This window comes from Cupressus sempervirens, chromosome 4 (assembly GCF_028749045.1).
Source record: "Cupressus sempervirens isolate cs-2001-9-10 chromosome 4, ASM2874904v1, whole genome shotgun sequence".
NCBI lineage: Eukaryota > Viridiplantae > Streptophyta > Pinopsida > Cupressales > Cupressaceae > Cupressus > Cupressus sempervirens.
The window spans coordinates 237,058,778-237,080,103 of record NC_143121.1 but is presented as its reverse complement, the minus strand read 5'-3'; positions in this window follow the sequence as shown (position 1 = coordinate 237,080,103).

Below are 21,326 nucleotides of genomic sequence, written 5' to 3'. Positions count from 1 at the left end.
TATCATATTTGTAATGCCCCACCAAGGGATCCAAAAGAATTAACCTTCAAATAATTAGTTACAATTTCCTTAAAACACTTCAAGGACAATAATATTCATTGATTTTAAGTAAAATCAATCTCATTAATAATTCAATTAATTAATTCTACTAAAAACTTATTAATATCTCTTTTCTTTTAATTTGCCCTCATTAAAAAAATCCATTTACTAATAATTAATTAAACTCCTACTATTAACTAATCTTAATTAAATTAAATTAAATTAGATTAGTTAATAAATCATATGAAACTAATGCATAATAATAAGATTCTATTTTAATTCGAACCTAAACCTGAATCAATTTCCAAATTTTGATTCTACTAAGGGAAGATTGCAATAATATTTTTAATTCCCATAACTAGATGAAACAATATGCATGCCTGAATTACAAAATTGAAGATTCATTCATAGAGAATTATTTAGACACACATAATAGACATGATGAAGACAGAAAGAGAAAGAGCGTAATAAAATATGAGAAATAATCATGAGTGCCTACTTGGACATTGATGCTAATTCACTACGCCTCAAAAAATTGTAAAGAAGCTCCTCCTCTAAGAACCTTCTCCTTTCTAAAAATTCCTTCCTTCTCCAACATTCACAATTCCTCCAAGAACCGAACCCCTCCAAGTGACTAGGAGTGCTTGTAGAAGCATATGAGGATGTTCATACACACTAGGAGAGCTTGTATATAAAGGCCTCTAAGATGCATCTAGAATGTGTCTAGAAAGAACTAGGAGATAAGCATGACAACTAGGCACATATCTTCCACGATAAGAAGATAAACATGATGAGGTTTCTAGAATGTTGTAGACACCATGTGCTCAAATAATGTGCCAACTCCCAAGTGTAGACAACATGTGCATAATTAGAGTGCAAACTCCTATGTTGTCAACATGACAACTCACAAGAGTTCGCATACTCCTATGTGAATAAGTATTAAAATAATGCACATTAATTTATTTAATATTCACTTGACTCCTTTTAAAATTAATTTATTAATTTTAAATCTCATGCACTCACTTTATTAAATCCACTTGTTTTATCTTAATATATTTTAATCACATGCACGCATCATGTGATCTAGAATCTTTTAATAATTTTAATATCTTTTCCACTTTTAAATTTATTTTTGAAAATTAATTGATAAAATATTTATTAACTTAAATAATAATATTATGTAGAATTTATTTAAAAATGTACTCTAAATATATTATTATTAAATTAAATAAATATTATCACGTTCGAAATCTAAACTTATAAGTTTTATCTTCAAATTTTTATTTTTTTATTTAATTAATTTCCCAATTAATAAAATAAAATAAAATATTTAAATATCATTTTAATTTTCATTTAATTAAATTATTAATTAAATCTTTTAATTAGACTTAATTAATAGAAAAATACACAAAAGATTGATAAAATAAAATACAAAAACTCATCATAGCAAAATACATACAAAATCATACCAAGGGTTAATATCACGAATTATGTCATTCGACATATTCGGAGGGTACTCGACTTAGATACTTGTCCTAATTTTCAATTAGGACAAATGGCTTAAAGGGTTGGGATTTGGACTTGAGAATTTATCTCCCCTCTCTTACCTTTGAGATAATGCGATAGGGTACGCTCATCTTGGCAATTCAGGGAAGTTGATACCCGGTACTTACAACCTACATAAAATCCATGCATGTACATACACAATATATACTAAGCTAAACAACCAATTGCAAGAAGTGGTGCATTGTGTAGATCCTGACTAGCAGGTGACTACGACTCCCTTCCTTAACCACATCAGAAATGCCATACATAAAGAAAACAAGCACACACACACACACCATACACATGCAAGTATGGGGTAAGTATCCATAAGAAAACACATGATAATACATAATATAACTAATCATAATCAATAACTGCAAACACTGTAATAATCATCATACATACATGAAGTAATGAGTATCAAGTAATCTCATCATATGATCAACTAAATCTGAAACAATATCTAATAATCTCAAAATAATGTCACTAATCATCAATATACAATTGACCTAAAAGAGTTTGACAACAATAGCAAAATGCAAACTAGGGAAGGAACTATAATATTTGGAGGAAATGATGATGAAAGTGACAAGTTTGCAGAAGAAATGAAGAAAGGATTTGAAATAAGTATGATAGGAGAAATGAAATATTTTCTAAGATTATAGATTATGTAGGATAAAGAAGGAATCTTTATTTCTCAGTCTAAGTATTTGCAAGATTTACTAAAAAGGTTTGATTTGGAAACATGTAAACTTGTTGGAACACCTACGATAACTAGACATAAGTTATCTACAAAGGATGAGACACCTACTATTGAGAATAATAAGTACACATCTGTGATTTGAGGTTTGCAATATCTAACTCACATTAGGCTAGATATAGCAAATGCAGTTGGAACCATTGCAAGATTCCAAATTGATCCTAGAGAAGCACATTATGTAGCATTCAAAAGGATACTTAGATACTTGAGATGAATACTTAAGTTTGGATTATGGTATGATAAATATAATGATTTTACTCTATATGCTTATATTGATGCTGATTGGGTAGGCACTATGGATGACATAAATAACACTAGTGGTGGAGCCTTCTTTCTTGGAGGAAGATTAGTTTCTTGGCTATGCAAGAAGCATGATTGTACCTCACAAAGTACAACATAAGAAAAATATGTTGCAATAACAAACAATTGTAATCAAGTTGTTTGGATGAAGTAGATGCTGAAGGATATAAGCATAGAATTCAATGAACCTATTTTCATACTTTGTGACAACAAAAGCATAGTAAATATGTTTAAGAATCTAGTGTTGCATTCTAAAATCAAGAACATTTCTATCAAGTATCACATGTTGAGAGAGAAAGTTACAGAAAAGAAAATTAAATTGGAGTATGTGAGCACTAAAGAGAAGATTGCAAATATATTCACTAAGCCTCTTCCCAAAGAGACTTTTGAGTATTTGTAGGTATTCTAGGAGTTATGCCCCTTGCTACATCAGAGTAAAAGATGGAAGAATGCATCGGTCCAATATAATAGAGCACTATTGTTTCTTTGGACTGAATACTAATGCTTCCTATATGGGGGAGTATCTGTGATGAATAGAGTCATCTAGAAGTCTTTTTGGATGTTGTTTTTAAATAGTGTCTCTAGACACTTGAACTAAGTAAGAATTAGTTGTTGTAGAGTTTGATTGTTGCTGAAACCTTTGACATTGATATCAATGGGGGAGAAGTACAACATGAAAATCAAGTAACAAAAAGTACAACATGTTCAAAACAAGTACAATAGAAGAAAGTACAACACGGAAAGACAATTTGATGTAAAGAACATTGAGGTATATCAATGGGGGAGAATGATTGATAAAGAGGATTTGAAAAGAAAGGTTAACAATCTTTTGTAGTTGGTATTCTTGGAACTAGGGATTCATCTATGTTGCCATCAATGCCAAAGTGGGAGATTATTGGAAGCATGAATGCTGATGATACTCCTATGAGGGAGTATGGTAGAAAAATGACTAGATCATTCATGATGATATGTTACATTCATGACTATGTTTGTCATTGATGTCAACATAGTAGTTTTTTGTGGTATCTGATTGAAAAACATCAATAAAGATCAAGTTGGTACGAATAGATCATTCAGTACTTCCAATAGCAAGGTTAAAGGGAGATTATACTATGTGTCTAGTATATGTAGCTAATCTTAGAAGCATAAGATATTAAGTTTGGAAGAAGTTATGAAAGTTTTGGTGAAGACTATTTTGAGGTAGAGTTTATAGAAGCATGTTTTGGTAAACTCATCATATCTCTTAGAAAATTTATTATTTCGAGAAGATGAAGTTAAATATGTGAAGATGACATGTTGGTGATATCATGGACAATCTCACTCATCATAATATTACATGTATGGAAAGTTATTCAAGTTGCAAGACAAAATATTAATGTTATCACTAAATATAATGTGTTCTTAATGTGGTCCTATAATAATGAATTGAGAAGGTGCAATACATGACTTAGGGATTAATTTTATGGATTTGGTATAAAGGAAGGACATTTTCTTTTATCATGGAGGAAGCAAGTATGGATGAATGTGAATGATTGAAGAGTGGAATGTGAATATATGAAGAGCTAAGTGGAAGTGAAGGAAAACTCATTGCCAAGGTTTTATTGTGTGAACTAAAGTTTGATATTTGGATCTAAGGTTTGTAACCTAGTCTACAAGGTCTAATAGTGATTGGTCTAGTTGATAGGATAGACGAAAGAAGTTTAAAGTACAATATACACAATTATTCTGTAAGGAATAATTGAGAGAATAGTTGGATAGTGAGTTTAGTCATCTTTCTCCAGAAACTATTTGGATAGTGGGTCCTTCTATCTTCTAAAACTCCTAATAGGGTTAACACAATTCCTAATAGGGTTGGAATCTTCTAAAAAGGATTCAAAGTCTCCTAATAGGGACTCATATGTACTAAATAATGTAATAGACTTCTAACAGGATCCATCCTCTAACAAGGAATATTTATATTAATACATCATCGCATCATTCCCACAATGGTTTTCGCTCTAGTCAATGGTTTCCCTTGTTAACATATCTAGTGTAATTATGTATGTGCATCTTGTTATGGTTACTGTTTACTTAGGTTGAATGGATAATATTTTTTAATGTTGATAAATGTTTTAATTATTAGATAAATGATTCACCCCCTCTCTCAGTTATCTTGGTGGACTATTGTTTTTAACAACACTTTATCAACAACTTGGGAGAAAAAATGAAGAGCCATTTTAGGTTCTTAAATGAGGAGTATGTCAACATAAATATTTTTAATATATTATTTAAGAATTTTTTTCTTCTTGGGAATATTTACACCATGTAGGCTCCAAGAGATGAACTTTATCTCTTATAGTTTATATTATAACCTAGGGTTAGTTTCCTACCATTGATAGCTTTCCTTTCAATCTCCTTTGTTCTCCAATTTATCCCTAAGAGTCTACCTTTATTATTCTCCAAACCTAAATCAGACTTTGGAGATCTTGTCTTTGTCCTATAGAAAATATAATTTCCTCTAATTTTTTTTTGGAAAATTGGCAAGATTGTTAGAAGATTGGTTTGATGGTATGTTACATTCATGACTGAGTTTGTCATTGATGTCAACATAGCATGTTTGATGTCTTCTATGGTATCTAACAAAAGAACAATAGAAAGATTAAGTTGGTATGGATGACTAGTTGAGCATAATAACCACCAGAGGTTATGCGAGATACTTTGGTGTATCTGGTATATGTAGTTAACATTGAAAGTAGAAAGGATAAGTCTTGAAGAAGTTATGTAAGTTTTGGTGATGTCTATTATGAGATAGAGTTTACAGAGGCATGTTCTAGAAAACTTGTTATATCTCTTAGTAGAGTTGATATCTTGAGGGTCAAGGTTGAGGACATGAAGAAGACATGTTGAGGATGATGTGGCTAAGCTCACTTGTCATAATATTGCGTGTATGGAAAGTTATTCAAGTTGAAAGGTAGAAGATTAAGGTTATCACTAAGTGTAATGTGTTCTTAGTGAGGTCCTATAATAATTAATTGAGAAGGACTAACAACCAGCTTTGAGAATTGTTTTATGGACTAAATATAAAGGAAGGAAATATTCCTTTATCATGATATGTGTTGATATCAAAGATGTGGATTGTGAATGTTTGAAAAGAAGCAAAGAGTACAGAATGCAAAGTTGAGCAGAGCAGTGAGAAAGTGAAGGAAACTTTATTGTTGATGTTTTGTTGAGTGATTTGAGGTTTGATATTAGAATCTAAGATTCATGACCTAGTCTACAAGGTTTGATAGTGACTGGTTTGGTTGATAGGATAGAGGAAAGGACATAACAAAGAAGAAGATACCATTAAATTACTTGTTTTAGTAGTGAGCTCTTCTTGTAGTTGAAATTGCATGTTTGGGAAGTGGTCCCTTCTTGCATACATTGTAGCACAACTACTAACAAGATTGGAATCTCTTAATAGGGATTCAAAGTCTCCTAATAGGGACTCATTGTACTAAATGTTGTAACAGACTCTTGACAGGGTCTATCCTCTAACAAGGAATATTTGTATTAGTACATCATCTTGTGGGAATCATTCCCACCAGAGTTTTCCCTCTAATCAAGAATTTCCCTAGTCAACATATCTGGTGTAATTTTTTATGTGCATCTTTGTATGGTTGCTATTTACTTTGGTTGAATGGTTAAGTTTTTTTAAAGCAGATATGTGTTTTAATTATAGGATAACTGATTCACCCCCTCTCTTAGTTATCTTGGTGGACTATTGTTTCTAACAAAAATATTTTTTAGAAGTATAATGGGAGAATGTACTAGACCTAGGTTTGTAATCTTGCACAACCAACCCTAGGCTAGTCATACCTATTAACTTAAAACTAGTTTAACAAACTTGCATCCATAATCATAGGTTGAAAGGACTCCATATTTATTTATCTTCTCCAAGGATTCAATATAGCTAGGTATAGTCCTCAAGGAGGATGCCATAAAGAGTGAGGTGGAAGAGGGGATTTCAACCTCCTCTTGAATATCCTCACTTACAATATTAGAAGAAGGGGACATGTACCAAGTTATCATCAACAACCATAACTAGAAAATAATAGTCATTTGTAGATTTCCATCACCAATAAAAGACTCCTAATATTCCTCCACAAACATTTTCTATGTTTTGAGTAACTTGCCTATAAAAGGATAATCTGGAACTCATAAGGATTACTCCTCGAAACCTCCACCCTAACAAGATAGGAAAATTTTAATTTTATTCTTTAATGCATTTAATGTTTTAGTATTATAGTCAGTAATAACATGGCCAGGTTTAGTACAATTCTAATAATATTCTACCACATTCACAAGGGATTTGGTACATTTACCATGTTTCAAATTAAGAGTAATGAAATTGGGGAGAGTACCATTTTATCCCAAATTGGTATTGAGAGGGTGCTGGGGTGAATTAGTACTAAGTTTCAAACTAGTTAGCCAAGCTACATAGTTGACTAACATAGAAAATAGTTGCTTGAACAATAATGTAATGATAAAAGCAACACAATAAAACCATACAAACTCACACAAGAAAGCATACATCAATGATACATGGATTTTGTATGTGGAAACCTTTAGTGAGAGGATAAAAACAATGGTGGGAGTTGTATGCACAAAATGTAGTACACTTATATAAACCCTTATTCTCCAAGAATGTCATGGAAATGTAGACTTGAGAGGAAGCTTTTAGATTCCTATCTATGATCTGCAAGAATCAAAGAGTGTAAGTGGTTCAATCTCAAATAGATCTAATAGTGACCCTTACAAGGTGCATCATAGAACATAAGATTCAAAGACAAAAGAAATGATGCTATTATCCAAGAATCAAGTGAAAGAAAATGCAATGCAAATTAACTAACATGTGAATGAAAGATAATTTAAACAAAGATGAGTCTTACAATACTCCTAGTTAATGTTGGAAATACAATAGAAAAAGTAAATTTTCAGAGGAAGGGGTGGGTGGGGAGGGGGGTGAATCAGTCCTTAAAAAATTTAACCCTTAAAACACTAACCACAAATCCATCTCACAATTTGCACGTAAACTAAAATAGCTAGCTAAACATATTGATCCATAGAATGAAAAAAATAACATTGAACACATAAATGACACAACATATTTGGTTACCCAGAAACCTTCCAATGAGAAGGTAAAATTGGGGTGGGGATGGCACCAAAAAATCTTCACTACTATAGTAATAAATTCTATCCAATGAAGGCTACAATGTTTGATCATAAGCTATGATCTACCCTATGAAAGGTTTGTCCTATTAAAGACTTACAAGATTGTTAGATCTAACACTATTAAAACATTTCAACACCCTAATAGAAGTGTGCCTAATTAAAGGACTTAAAACTTACAATGAAGTAAGTACCCTATTAAAGGATTTACAATAGGTTGTTAGGACTACTCTATTAAAAGATTAAAATGATTCACCTACTAGAATGTCTCAGCAATGATCTTGTGGTTAACACTCTACTACTAGATAATAGATGACCTCTTTCCTAATGTGTACTTGATCCTCTCTTATTAGATGTATCACTTTTGTCCTCTAAATCCTTTCCTCTATTCTCCTTTAACTAATTATACAATGTATCTCAATTCACAACTCCTTAGCTACCCTGAATGCTCTATTTGTGCATTCAAACTTTACTCTTCACTCCTTCCACTTTCTCTTTCTTTTAGGGTTTTTCCTCCTTATGAAAACTTAGGTGACTTAAAGTTAGGTATGAATCAACAATTGTGGTTCATCCATTTTTCCACTTAAAATATCCCTTCAACTGATTGGTTGCATGTATTGCATAGGGATCCTCAATATATATATTTTTCCTTATCATCTAGAATCACAAAAAAAATCCTTAAGTCAGCTCAAAAATGGTTTACATAGAAGTTTGTGCCATTACAAAAAAATATGTCAAAAAATGTTTACTCAGCACTTGATATGTCTGATACAACATCCACCATATCTTCAATGCTATAAATAAGCCTCTGAATGACTCAACATCCATTGATCACTCGACATTTGAATGACTCAACATCTAGTATTTTCTCAACACTTGAGTGATAGAACACTTACTAGTTACTTGGCATATACTGTATAACTCACTCGAAATACACTATTTGACATCTTATGCTCGACATACATTACTTTTTTGGCATGAAATAAGAAAATGACTTAAGTATATTGTCACTCATATGTCAAAACCAATCTGAGATTAACAATATCCCCCTTTGACATGAGTGGCAAAAATACTTTGTCATGCATGAATAACCTTAGCACTTGAGCATAACTCATATAATATCCATTTAGTACTTGTCTTACATACAAAATCTCAAAACTTAAAATTTTTGCAAACCTTATGACTTATTAGTCATACCTTACATTTCTATAACTACTCCTAAGTTGATTTTTCTATTCTAAATTTGAAATTGAATACTTGTACTGAGTAGATTTGTTGTACTGGCTCTATTTCTATAGTCTCTTTTTTGTAGTCCCCCACTTTGTTTGATTTCCCCTAGAACTTATTCTTCCTTTCTATTAGGATAAAACCACGAACATAAATAACTATTACATGCAAATATAAACAATAACAAAAATAATAGATTGCATTGAAGAGAACACATGACACCAAGATTTAACATGGTTGACCCAATCCTTGGGCTACTTCCACCAAACAGTAAGTCCAATATTATTATGATCCAATAATTACAACCTGATTACAATCTATAATCCTTTACAGCTCAATACTGTCACAAGAAGTAATTTTCACATTACCACAATGAATTAATTCCTAATCCTAAGCCCTTTTATACAAGTATTTTTTCCACTTTAGGGTTAAAATTAGTTACAATATGTTGGCCATAAAATGACAATAAAATATCCCCAATTTGTTTTCTTGAGGGCTCCACCCCAAACCCCCAGACAGCCATGGCCTAATGGCCCTAAATGTATTGTAGGCTACCACCCCAAAACCCTTGCTTGGGGCCCAACCCAGCCTCAAACAATATCGAGGAATAATGGAGTATGTACAACACTTTCCTAATCAATCACCACAATCTAAAAATCTCCCACTTGGGGACTGATCAGGCTCCACACTAAACAATAATCTTCCATTTGGAGACTGATCTTGTAGCTATGTTGCTACTCTGTAAGGCTCCCACTAGATCAAACCACCCTAGACTCTACTATTCTTTTATTCTAGTTTGGTCTAGAAGACTAACTGAAGCTAAAGAGGAGTCCAACTTCTCCCTTATCACTACCTTTGTAAACATATCTGCTGGATCATCATCTATATGTATCTTGTCTAGCTTTAACTTCATTATCCAAAATTGACTGAATGAAATGGTATCGCAACTAAATGTGTTTTGTCTTTGAATATAGAGATGAATTCTGTGCAAGATGAATGTCACTCTAACTATCTGTAAACAAATAATTATCCCTCTAAGGTTGTCACAATTATTCCAAGACAAACTAAAGCCATATCATCTCCTTGGCTACCCCTATAGTAGAAACATATTTTTCCTTTGTAGTGGATAAAGCATTAACCTTCCATAACCTAGAAACCCAACTCATAGTTGCCCCACCAATAGTAAATACATAACCTATAGTACTCCCCTTGATATCAATATCCCCTACCAAATGTGAGTCAATATATCTCTGTAAATCAATAGTAGAGCCCCCAAAGTGTAAACACTTACTGAATTTTCCTCTCAAATATTCAAGAATCCATTTGACTGCATTCCAATGCTCAATTTCTGGATGACTCATATACTGACTAATGACTCCCACTACATGTGTAATATCTAGCCTTTTACATACCATAACATACATCAAGCTCCCTACAACTAAAACATAAGGTACCTTAGACATCTTATCCTCCTCTTCTTATGTCTTGGGACACATCTCCTTAGTCAACTTCAAATGACCAGGTAAAGGTGTGCAGACAGCCTCAACATTCTCCATAGAGAAATGTTGCAACATGTTCACAATATAATTAGCCTCAGATAAAGTCAACGTCTTGTCTATCTCTACAAATCTTCATACTAAGGATTTTCTTTATTGCACTCAATTCCTTCATAGCAAATGCATGTACTAATTGGTGTTGTAACCCCTTAATGTGATCTGTGTTATACCCAACTACAAGAATATCAACAACATATAAGCATAAAATAATGTAGCTATCATCATCCAACCTCTTAAAGTAAACACAATGATCTGAATGACACCTACTATATCCATGCTCATGCATAAAAATGCCAAATTTTAGATACCATTGTTGAGGTGCTTGCTTCAAGCCTCTCCTTACCTTTGACCTCAAATCCTTGTGGGTGTGCCATATATACCTCTTCATCCAAATCACCATGAAGAAAGACCATTTTAATATCAAGCTACTCCAAACACAAATCTTCAATAGCCACAATACTTAAAATAGTATGGATAGAAGTCATTTTAACAACAAGAGAGAATATCTCATCAAAATTAATGCCTTTTTTCTATGCAAATCCTTTTAAAACTAACCTAGCTTTAAATATTTTCTTACATCCATCCTCTTCTTTTGACTTGTAAACCCACTTATTATGTAAATGCCTTTTCTCTAGAAGAAACTTGCATAAATTCCATGTCTAATTTTTAGCAAAGAGTCCATTTCATCTTCAATTGCAAACTCCCTTTGAATCTTCGTATCCACCTACAAAGCTACATTATACCATTCAAGTTCACCAGCATTAGTTGGTAAAATATAGCACAAAGAGGGAGAAAATCTTTCTAGAGGTCTAGTTAGCCTTGTTGAACGTCTAACATTCACTAGTGTATGTGGTATTTTTTGTTGCGGTTGTTGCACATCATGAGGAATTGCTGGAACATCATCTTTTGGAGTATCATCCAACACTACATAATCATCTTCTTTCTTCTCATGTTGCTGTAACAAATCTTTGTACAATACTTTCTCATTGAATATGACATCCCTACTTCTTACAATTTTATGATTTTCAAAATCCCAAAGCCTATAACCACAGTTGTCAATGCCATTTCAAAAACATACATATTTTTTTGACTTAACTTCTATCTTTCTTCTATTTTTAGAATCTATATGATCAAATGCTTCACAATTTAAGGTTTTGAGAAATGAATAACTCGTCTTCTTACTAGTCAATGCTTCCTTTGGAATACCACAACACAAAGGAGTAGAGGGACCTCTATTAATCAAATAGACAACAATATTGATAGCCTCTACCCATATGTTTAAGGGCAATCCTGCATGCAACCTCATGCTCCTTGCACACTCCATTATAGTCCTGTTCATGCATTCAACCACTCCATTTTCCTATGGAGTCCTTGAAACAAATTTTTGTCTACGAATACCATTAGTGGAGAAATAATATTTAAATTCATGACTGCAATACTCACCACCATTATCAAATTTGAGACATTTTAATTTCTTACCAGTTTCATTTTCAACCAAACATTTCCATTTATTAAAAGTTTGAAATACATTAGATTTATGTTTAAGGAAATAAATCCATAATTTTCTAGTTGCATCATCAATAAATGTAACATAATAATAAGATCCACCAAGGGAAGATACCCTAGCTAGGACCCATACATCTATATGCACAATCTCTAATTTCTCACTTTTATTTTCCTTCCTAGTCTTCACAAAAATCACTCTTTTTTTTTCAATACACACAACTTTCAAAGAAATCCATATTAACACATTTTAGACTTGGTGATTTTTTATTTGAATGAAGTACTTTCATACATTTTCACTCATGTGTCCAAGTCTATTGTGCTACAATGCTATATCAGAATCTATAGTAGCTATTTGTTCTCCCTTCTCAATTGCAACAGTTGTTCCTAAACATTCATTTTTCTCTGAAACACTTAAAGTAGAAGGAACAATATGACCTATAGAAAGATATAAGGTGCCTACTTTCACACCTTTTTTTACTACAAGGGAACCTTTTGAAACCTTTCAATTTTTATCATTGAAAGTAACTACACAACCCTCATCATCGAGTTGCCCTACTGAAATTCAATTCCTACTCAACCTTGGAACATGTCTTACCTCTTATAGTAACTAATGATTCCCATTTGGTAGCTTAATCTTATCTTTTCCCTTTCCAGCAATCTGATAGGGTTCATTTTCCCCAAATAAACAAGCCCAAAATTTCCTTGGACATGATCAATGTAATAACCTCTATGAAGTGTAGCATGAAATTAAGCACCAGAATCTAAAAAACATGAATCATCAACACTTTTTAAAGACATAAGAAAATCATCATCTTCTAATTTGTTACTTACCACATTTTCCTCCTTGTCTCTATCTTTCTTTTCCCTTTCATATTTTTTTTGAGTCCAACAATCTTTCTTTTTACACCCTGGTTTCGCATAGTACCCACAATCATTTGGTCCTCTCAATTGAGACCTCTTCCCTTTTGACTTTCCTCTTGATTTCCCATGATTTCTGGGATTATTTCCTCTTTTAGTCTTTCTACCCTGAATTTGTGTGTTCAAAGCACTTCTAGATGTAGATCCGCCTAAGGTTTTCATATGAGTTTCCTCACTCAAAATAACACCGATCACATCATCATATTTTAGAGTATTAGATCTAGAAATGGAATTACTCACAACCATTAATAAGCCATTCCAACTTTTAGGAAAAGAACAAAAAATCAAGAGAGCACTAATTTCTTCATAAAAATTAATAAGCATAAAATATAACTGACTAGTAACAATATTAAACTTGTTTAAACTATCTACAACAAATCCACCATCTGTCATCTTCATATTAAGTAAACACTTTATGAGAAATACCTTGTTTGAAGTGGAGGGCTTTTCATACAATTTCTCTAGGGTTTCCATCAACTCTTCTTTCATCTTCACATTTGTAATATTAAATGCCACTAATGGTGCTAGGTATAATTGAATGCTTCCAACTACTTTTCTATCTAAAAGATCCCAGTCCTCATTTGTCATAGATCCCTGATTCTTGGTTTTTCCTTCCAATAGCTTCCATAAATCCTTTTGATAAAGTTAGTCTTCAATTTGCATCTTCCATAACTGAAAGTTCTACCCACTAAACTTGTCAAACTTTAACTTATCCTCATTTGTCATTGCTCCCACTCAATTGTGAGACTCCCACTCAACCATGCGACTTTCCTATACAGGATAACTAAAAAAAATAACCTCGCTTTGATACCACTTGTTAGGATAAAACCATAGATAGAAATAAAAACTACATGTAAATATAAACAATATTTGAAAATAATAGATCGCACAGAAGAGAATATAAGACACCAAAATTTAACATGCTTCACCCAATCCTTGGGCTACATCGACCCAACAACAGTTCCAGTATTATTATGATTTAGTGATTAAAACTTGATTATAATCTATAATCCCTTACAACTCAATGCTACTGCAAGAAGAAATTTTTGCACCACAAAGGAGTAGAGGGACCTCTATTAACCAAATATACAACAATATTGACAACCTCTACCCATATATTTAAGGGAAACTCTGCATGCAATCTCATGCTCCTTGCATACTCCAATATAGTCCTGTTAATGCATTCAACCATTCCATTTTTCTGTGGAGTCCTTGGAATAGTTTTCTGTCTACGAATACCATTAGTGGAGAAGTAATCTTCAAATTCATGACTAAAATACTCATCACCATTATTAGATCTTAGATATTTTAATTTCTTACCAGTTTCATTTTCAACCAAAAATTTCCATTTATTAAAAGTTTGAAATACATCAGATTTATGTTTAAGGAAATAAATCCATACTTTTCTAGTTGCATCATCAATAAATGTAACATAATAATTAGAGCTACCAAGGGAAGATACTTGAGCTAGTTCCCATACATCTGTATGCATAATCTCTAGTTTCTCACTTTTATTTTCCTTCCCAGTCTTCACAAAACTCACTCTCTTTTGTTTTCAATATACACAACTTTCAAAGAAATCCATATTAACACATTTCAGACTTGGCAATTTTTTTTTGAATGAAGTATTTTCATACCTTTTCACTCATGTGCTTCACCCAATCCCTGGTCTATCTCAACCAAACAACAATTCTAATATTATTATGATGCATTGATTACAACCTGATTATAATATGTAATCCCTTAAAAAAAAATACTACCACAAGAAGAAACTTTTGCATCACCATAATGAAACAATCCCTAACCCTAAGCCCTTTCATACAAATATTTTTGCTGCTTTAGGTTAAAATTAGTTACAACATGTCGGCCATAAAATGTTGATAAAATAGCCCCAAAAAGTCTTTTTTCTAGAGGGTTTCATCCTTGAACCCCCAGATAGCCATGTCCTAAGGACCCTAGTTGTATTGGGGGCTTTTGCCACCAAACTCCCACTTGGGGCCCAACCTAGCCCCGAACCCCATTGAGGTATTATGGAGTATGCACAGTATTTCCCTAATCAGTCACCAAAATCTAATACTTTCATCATTCCCTCCCCCTTCATTCATTCTCCCCATTTTTGTTAGTGTAAATAATTATTATTTATGCTTTACTTTAGTTTGCTTAGGATAAATGCATTATTTTATTATTTATTAGGTTAGACACTTAGGAGTTTGCACTCTCATATGAGTTTTTATGTTGACAACACTGGAGTAACCAACTCTAATGGTGTCTACAACACTATAGTTTACATAATTAACTGAGCTTTCATGTTGACGACACAGTTATTCACACTCTTATTTTAGCACATGGTGTCTACAACATCATTTTATGTGACACACCTTTGTAGGCTTATCCTTTCATCATCACACTAACTCCTGTGCTTAATGGAGGATAATCTACTTCTGGTGGACATGTACCTCATTGTAAGACTTATTAGTGTGCTGAATCCTAGTCAATTTAGAGGCCTTTATATTTAGGCACTCCTAGTGTGCTTGTATCTAATATTTGAAAATATTATTCATTCTCATATCATTATTCTAATCATACTTTATTTGGTCAATATTGTGCTTCTCTTGTGCTTCTTGGTCTTGGTTGAATTTTTCCCTAAGGAAAATTCTTACACTTTTGACACTCATGTCATGGGTGGTACATGAATTGTGTGTTTGTCCAAGAATGATTTATGGACCCCCATCATAATTTTTAGTGCTTCATCCTAGTTGTCACATGGTGCCTCCAAATATTTTATTTGAATGTCCAACTTGACAGCAAGGTTGACTAGGCCTTCATGAGTAGAAATATGGGGATTTTTCTTCATCAATGTCTCTATATAGGCTAGTTCCTTATGTAACACCTCCATGTGAGGAGTTAAAATGGAATGGATGCTGATCAGTGTAGCCCTAATATTTGCATCTTAAGCTTGTAAAGATTCTAGATGCTAACTAACATGTTAGTCTTCCAAGCTACTTTCCCAAATGTGGGAAAAATTTTCTGCACATAGAAAAATATACAAGCAAGTATTGAATCAAATTTGTATTGTGCACTTTTTGTCTTTCCTATGGCTCCCAAGTTTTCTTATAAATATTGGAGTTGTAACTCAGAAAGCTCATAAGAATGGTTTTTCTTTACTATCTTGTAACCTAAATCCATAGCCTACATGGTACACTGTTCAACCTATTGGATTGAGAAAATTTATGTGCAATAACTCTCACTACAATACAATTAGGGGATCAATAATTGTTTCTATGGTCATCCCTCTCTTGTTCCATTATGCCCCTATATTCTTCTCGATTGTTTATTTTGCATCACTCCTCATCATCCTTGGTCTGTCTAGGGTTGGATACCCTATCACTCTATAAATAATCCTCTTTTTGATTTTGTTTGGGCCATCCTCCAGCCATCTAGAGTTGTCTTGAATTCTACGAAGCACAATCTTAATCCAGCCCACCTTAGATACGCTAGGAAAATCTAGGGAGTGGTTTAACCCTTTTCTCTCTATAACCTTACTTTGTTCTTTCAATACTCATTTCTCACACAATTTTCCATTTAAGTCTCTTATTTCCATGTCTCCAATGCTTCCTACCATACAAGTGTAGCAACACTTTACATCTTGTATCATTAAGACTTGTGGTGGTATTGTAGATAACACACCAGATAGGTCTCCTTTATAAGAAATATTAGGAATAGCTCTAAAAACTAGTTGTTTGATCTCATTTATTATCAATTGAACATTTAAAACTTCCTAATTTCCCTTCCTTCCTTAACCACAATAGTAGAGAGCTAGATGCCATAACAACTAACTAGGGTTTGCATAAATTGAAACAACATAGCTTGGTAGATAAATACCATGAAAAATCTGATTTATGGTGTCGAGTAGTAGTTGAATTTAGTGTGCAAATTCTTGAATTGATTCTCCAATTCTCCTTATGCTCTTCATGCTCTTTTCAATCTCAAATAATTGCAAATGAGTTGAAAATTGACCATATAGCCCTTGAAACTTTGCAATAAATGCTCATTTCTTACATAGCTATAAGCTTGGCTCTAATAGCAATTTTGACTCACTTAGCTTCCATGTAATTCCTTCTACACTCAAAAACCATATTGAGCTTGGCCAACACTATCACCTTCAATAGGTCAGAAATAGCTAAACTTTCACTTAGTAGCAATAGTGAAACTTTTCATGCAATGACAGTAACATGAAAACTTATAGATGTGTTCTAAGTTCTAACAAATTCTTTGCATCTTACTTCATGCATATAATATCTTTTCATGATTGAATCCTTGGAACTAATGTATAATTGATCATTGAAAGATCAGTCTCACACATACTTCTTGATTTCCTACTTGGGAGTGGTGTGATCACTTGATCCATTGGATGAAGTGATCCCACTTGAACTTGATGTACTACAATCTTTCTTTTTCTTCCATGTCTTATTCATCTGTACTTTGACTTCTTCAACATCAATCTTTCCTTTTCCTTTATTGAATTTATTGCTAGGTTCTTTTGACCTTGTTGGACAATTTCTACTTATGTGACTAGTCTTAAAACAACCAAAACATGTAGTTTGACTCAACCATCTACTATAGTCACTTCTAAAATGTGTTCTAATCTAATTCTCAACAACATGTCCATACTCTTGACAATATTGACAACTATACATTGTATTTTAATCCCAATTGTAGGATTTATCAGCATGGTTTACCTTGGCTTGCTTGTTTGATGACCAATTAGGCTTGGATCTACATTCATATGCTCTATGTCCATACTTCTTACAGTTATAGCAATAAACTTCAAATCCTTGTGTGCTTGATGTCTTGGTCTTGAATTAATATGCTTGATATATAGTTACCCATGAGTTTCTTCTTAGGGTTCTAATTCTCATTGTTGCTCCTACAAACATTTTTCTAGGACCTATCTTTCCACAATTATGACAAGTAGGTTTGTAGTTCTTACCTTTTTTTCTTCTTTGTTCACCACTTTTAGATGATTCTCCTTCTTTAGTACTAGTGTAACCCAATATAGTAGTATCACTATTAGATCTAGGAGATCTCATAAATTTCTCAAAATAAGTGATGGCTTCACTAGGTCAATTGAAACTTTCAACAAATTATTTTCTTCTTGTCAGACAATTTCTCAGTTGTTTATTTTGCAACTTCAGTATTATGATCTCAACATCTTTTCCATTCAATTGATGATTAACAATCACCATTTGGTTCAATGTTTTTGATTGCATATGAGAAATCCTATTCACCTCTGGCGTCTTCCCTTCTAGTGTGTTGCTTAGTATCCTTTTGTCATCTTCAATCATGACTTTTTCTTCTTTAGATTTCTTTTTGTGCTCGATCACTTCACATAGCAATAGTGATTAGACTTTTTATTATATCTTAAGATTTTTGACCTCTTCGATTAGGGATCCATTCTTTTCCATCAGGTTTGTAATTGCTACATCAAATTCACTTGAATTTCCATCTACAAACAATTTATTAGTGTCAATCTATTAGTATTGTGTGTCATTCTCTTCAATAGCTATTTCTTTCCTTCTCTTCAATGAGTGCTTTAACTCATCTCTTGCTTCATTCAGCTAATGTAGGACAAGCTAGATTTCAATCTTCTGATTCTCAATAGTCTTTCCCAACTTGTAGATTTCCATCTTAAAGATGTTTCCTCAAAGTTTCAAAGCTTTCATTTCTAGAGAACTGCACTTTGATACCAATTGTTGGAAATACAATAGGTAAAGTAAACTCTTGGGGCGGGTGGGGGGGGAGGGGGGGGTGGTGAATCATTCCTTTAAAAAATTAACTCTTAAAATATTCACCACACATCCATCTCACAATTTACATATAAATTGAAATAGCTAGCTAAACATATTCATCCATAGCATGAAAAAAATAATATTCAACACATAAATGACACAAGATATTTGGTTACCTAGAAACCCTCCAATGAGAAGGTAAAACTGGGGTGGGGATGACACCCCCAAATCTTCACTATTGCAATAATAAAGTGTATCTAATGAAGGCTACAATGTTTGATCATAAACTATGATCTACCCTATTAAAGGCTTACCCGATTGTTAGAACTTAACCTATTAAAGGATTTCAACACCCTGTTAGAAGTATGCCTAATTTAAGGACTTAAAAACTTACAATTAAGTAAGCACCTTATTAAAGGATTTACAATAGCCTATTAGGACTACTCTATTAAGGAAATTAACTAATTCACCTACTAGAATGTGTGAGCAATGATCTCGCAATTAACACTCTACTCCTAGATATTAGATCACCTCTTTCTTGATGTGTACTTGATCCTGTCTTATCATATATACCACTTCTTTCCTCTAACTCCTTTCCTCTATTCTCCTTTGATTGGTTCTATAATGTATCTCAATTCACAATTCCTTAGCTACCATGAATGCTCTATTTTTGCATACAAACTTCAGTCTTCAATCCTTCCACTCTTTCCTTCTTTTAGGGTTTTTCCTCGTTATGAAGACTTAGGTGACTTAGAGTTAGTTATGAATCAATGATTATGATTCAAGCATTTTCTTCTAAAAATATCCCTTCAACTAATTGGTTGGATGTACTACATAGGGATCCTCAATATAGATTCATCCTTATCATCTACAATCACAAAAAAATACTTAGGTTGGCTAAAAAATGGTTTACATAGAAGTTTGTGTCATTACAAAAAAATATGTCCAAAACTATTTACTCGACACTTGATATGTCTGATGCTCCACATCCACTATATCTTCAATGTTGTAACTCAGCCTCTGAATGACTTGACATCCATTGATCACTCAACATATGAATGACTCGACATCTACTATCTTCTTAGCACTTGAGTGACTCCACACATACTATATAACTTGATAGGCATACAGTATCTAACATCTTATGCTTGACATACATTACTTGTTCCGCATGAACAAAGAAAATGACTTAAGTATATTGTCACTCATATGTCAAAACTAATACGATATTAATAGTTAACCTAGATTTGATAATATAATGCATGTAAAAGAAACACTAAAATAGAATGTAAGTAAGGTAGAATTCAAGTGCAATATGTGTTCTCAAGTGAGCAAGAATGCAAGTAAGAAAAACAACATCATAACACTAGCATGAGTCTAAGATATGAGAGTGGGGAGAGAGCCTCCTTATAAAGAAAAATGAATGATAAAGATTAAGAGAAAAAAACTATGGTGGATAATTAGTCTCATATTGACTTTGTTGCAAAAGAACTTTGAGAGACAAGATCAATATATGTGGTTAAGAGGAAAAATATGTGTGGAGGGTAATAAAAGAGAAAAAATATGTTTCATTTCCTTGGGAAGTGTGTATTAAATGTATAGACAAAAATGCATTTTATTTTATTTTTAAACTAGGAAATACCTATTTCATGTGCATACATAGGATAAAGGGGATTTATTTAATTAAAAGGGGACATGTTCTTCTAATTAAATAAAGACTTAGTATAAGGTGGCCAAACTATAGGATATAATCAAATACATAATAACATTATGATTTGATCAAACATAAGTGATTGATCAATTATGTAGAATTGATAGAAATGGGGCTCATGCTATAGATGAACATTTTTGGGTGATCACATTTTCCCCTCTTTGAAAATGTGTGAGAGATTTGAGAACACATTACGTCAAATGATTAATATGTCAAGTTGATAGAAATACCTGATTCTAGACCTAATTCAATGAACCACATAGAGATAGATAAGACAAGTTAGAACCCATAATGATGAGATGAGAACTAATATGTCTAGATATAGATAAATCATGATGAACTAGAACCCAAAACCATAAGATGAGCACTAATCATTAGATAGATAAATTAGGACCCATAATGATAAGATGAGAACTGATAAGTCCAAAGCAGATAGATAGATTACACATATAATTAAAGTATTCATGCCCCCTGATGATCAAAATAAAATGAATATGTACATATAGAAATGAGATAGATATGATAAAATTGAGATAGAATAAAGTCCAATACATGATAGATAAGAGATTAAGAGGGCAATTTGACCACCAAGTGTTGATAATATTCCTTAGTTTGACTAAGGTTGACCAAAAAGACAAGTCACAAGAATTAGGTCAAAAAAAGAAGAAAGGTGATGATATCTAATGAATGAGAACATAAAGGAGAGACAAATATAGTAGAAATGATGAAGAAATAGAGAAACAATGAATGCCTAAGTAGAATTGAAAGATTTCCTCAAAAAAGTC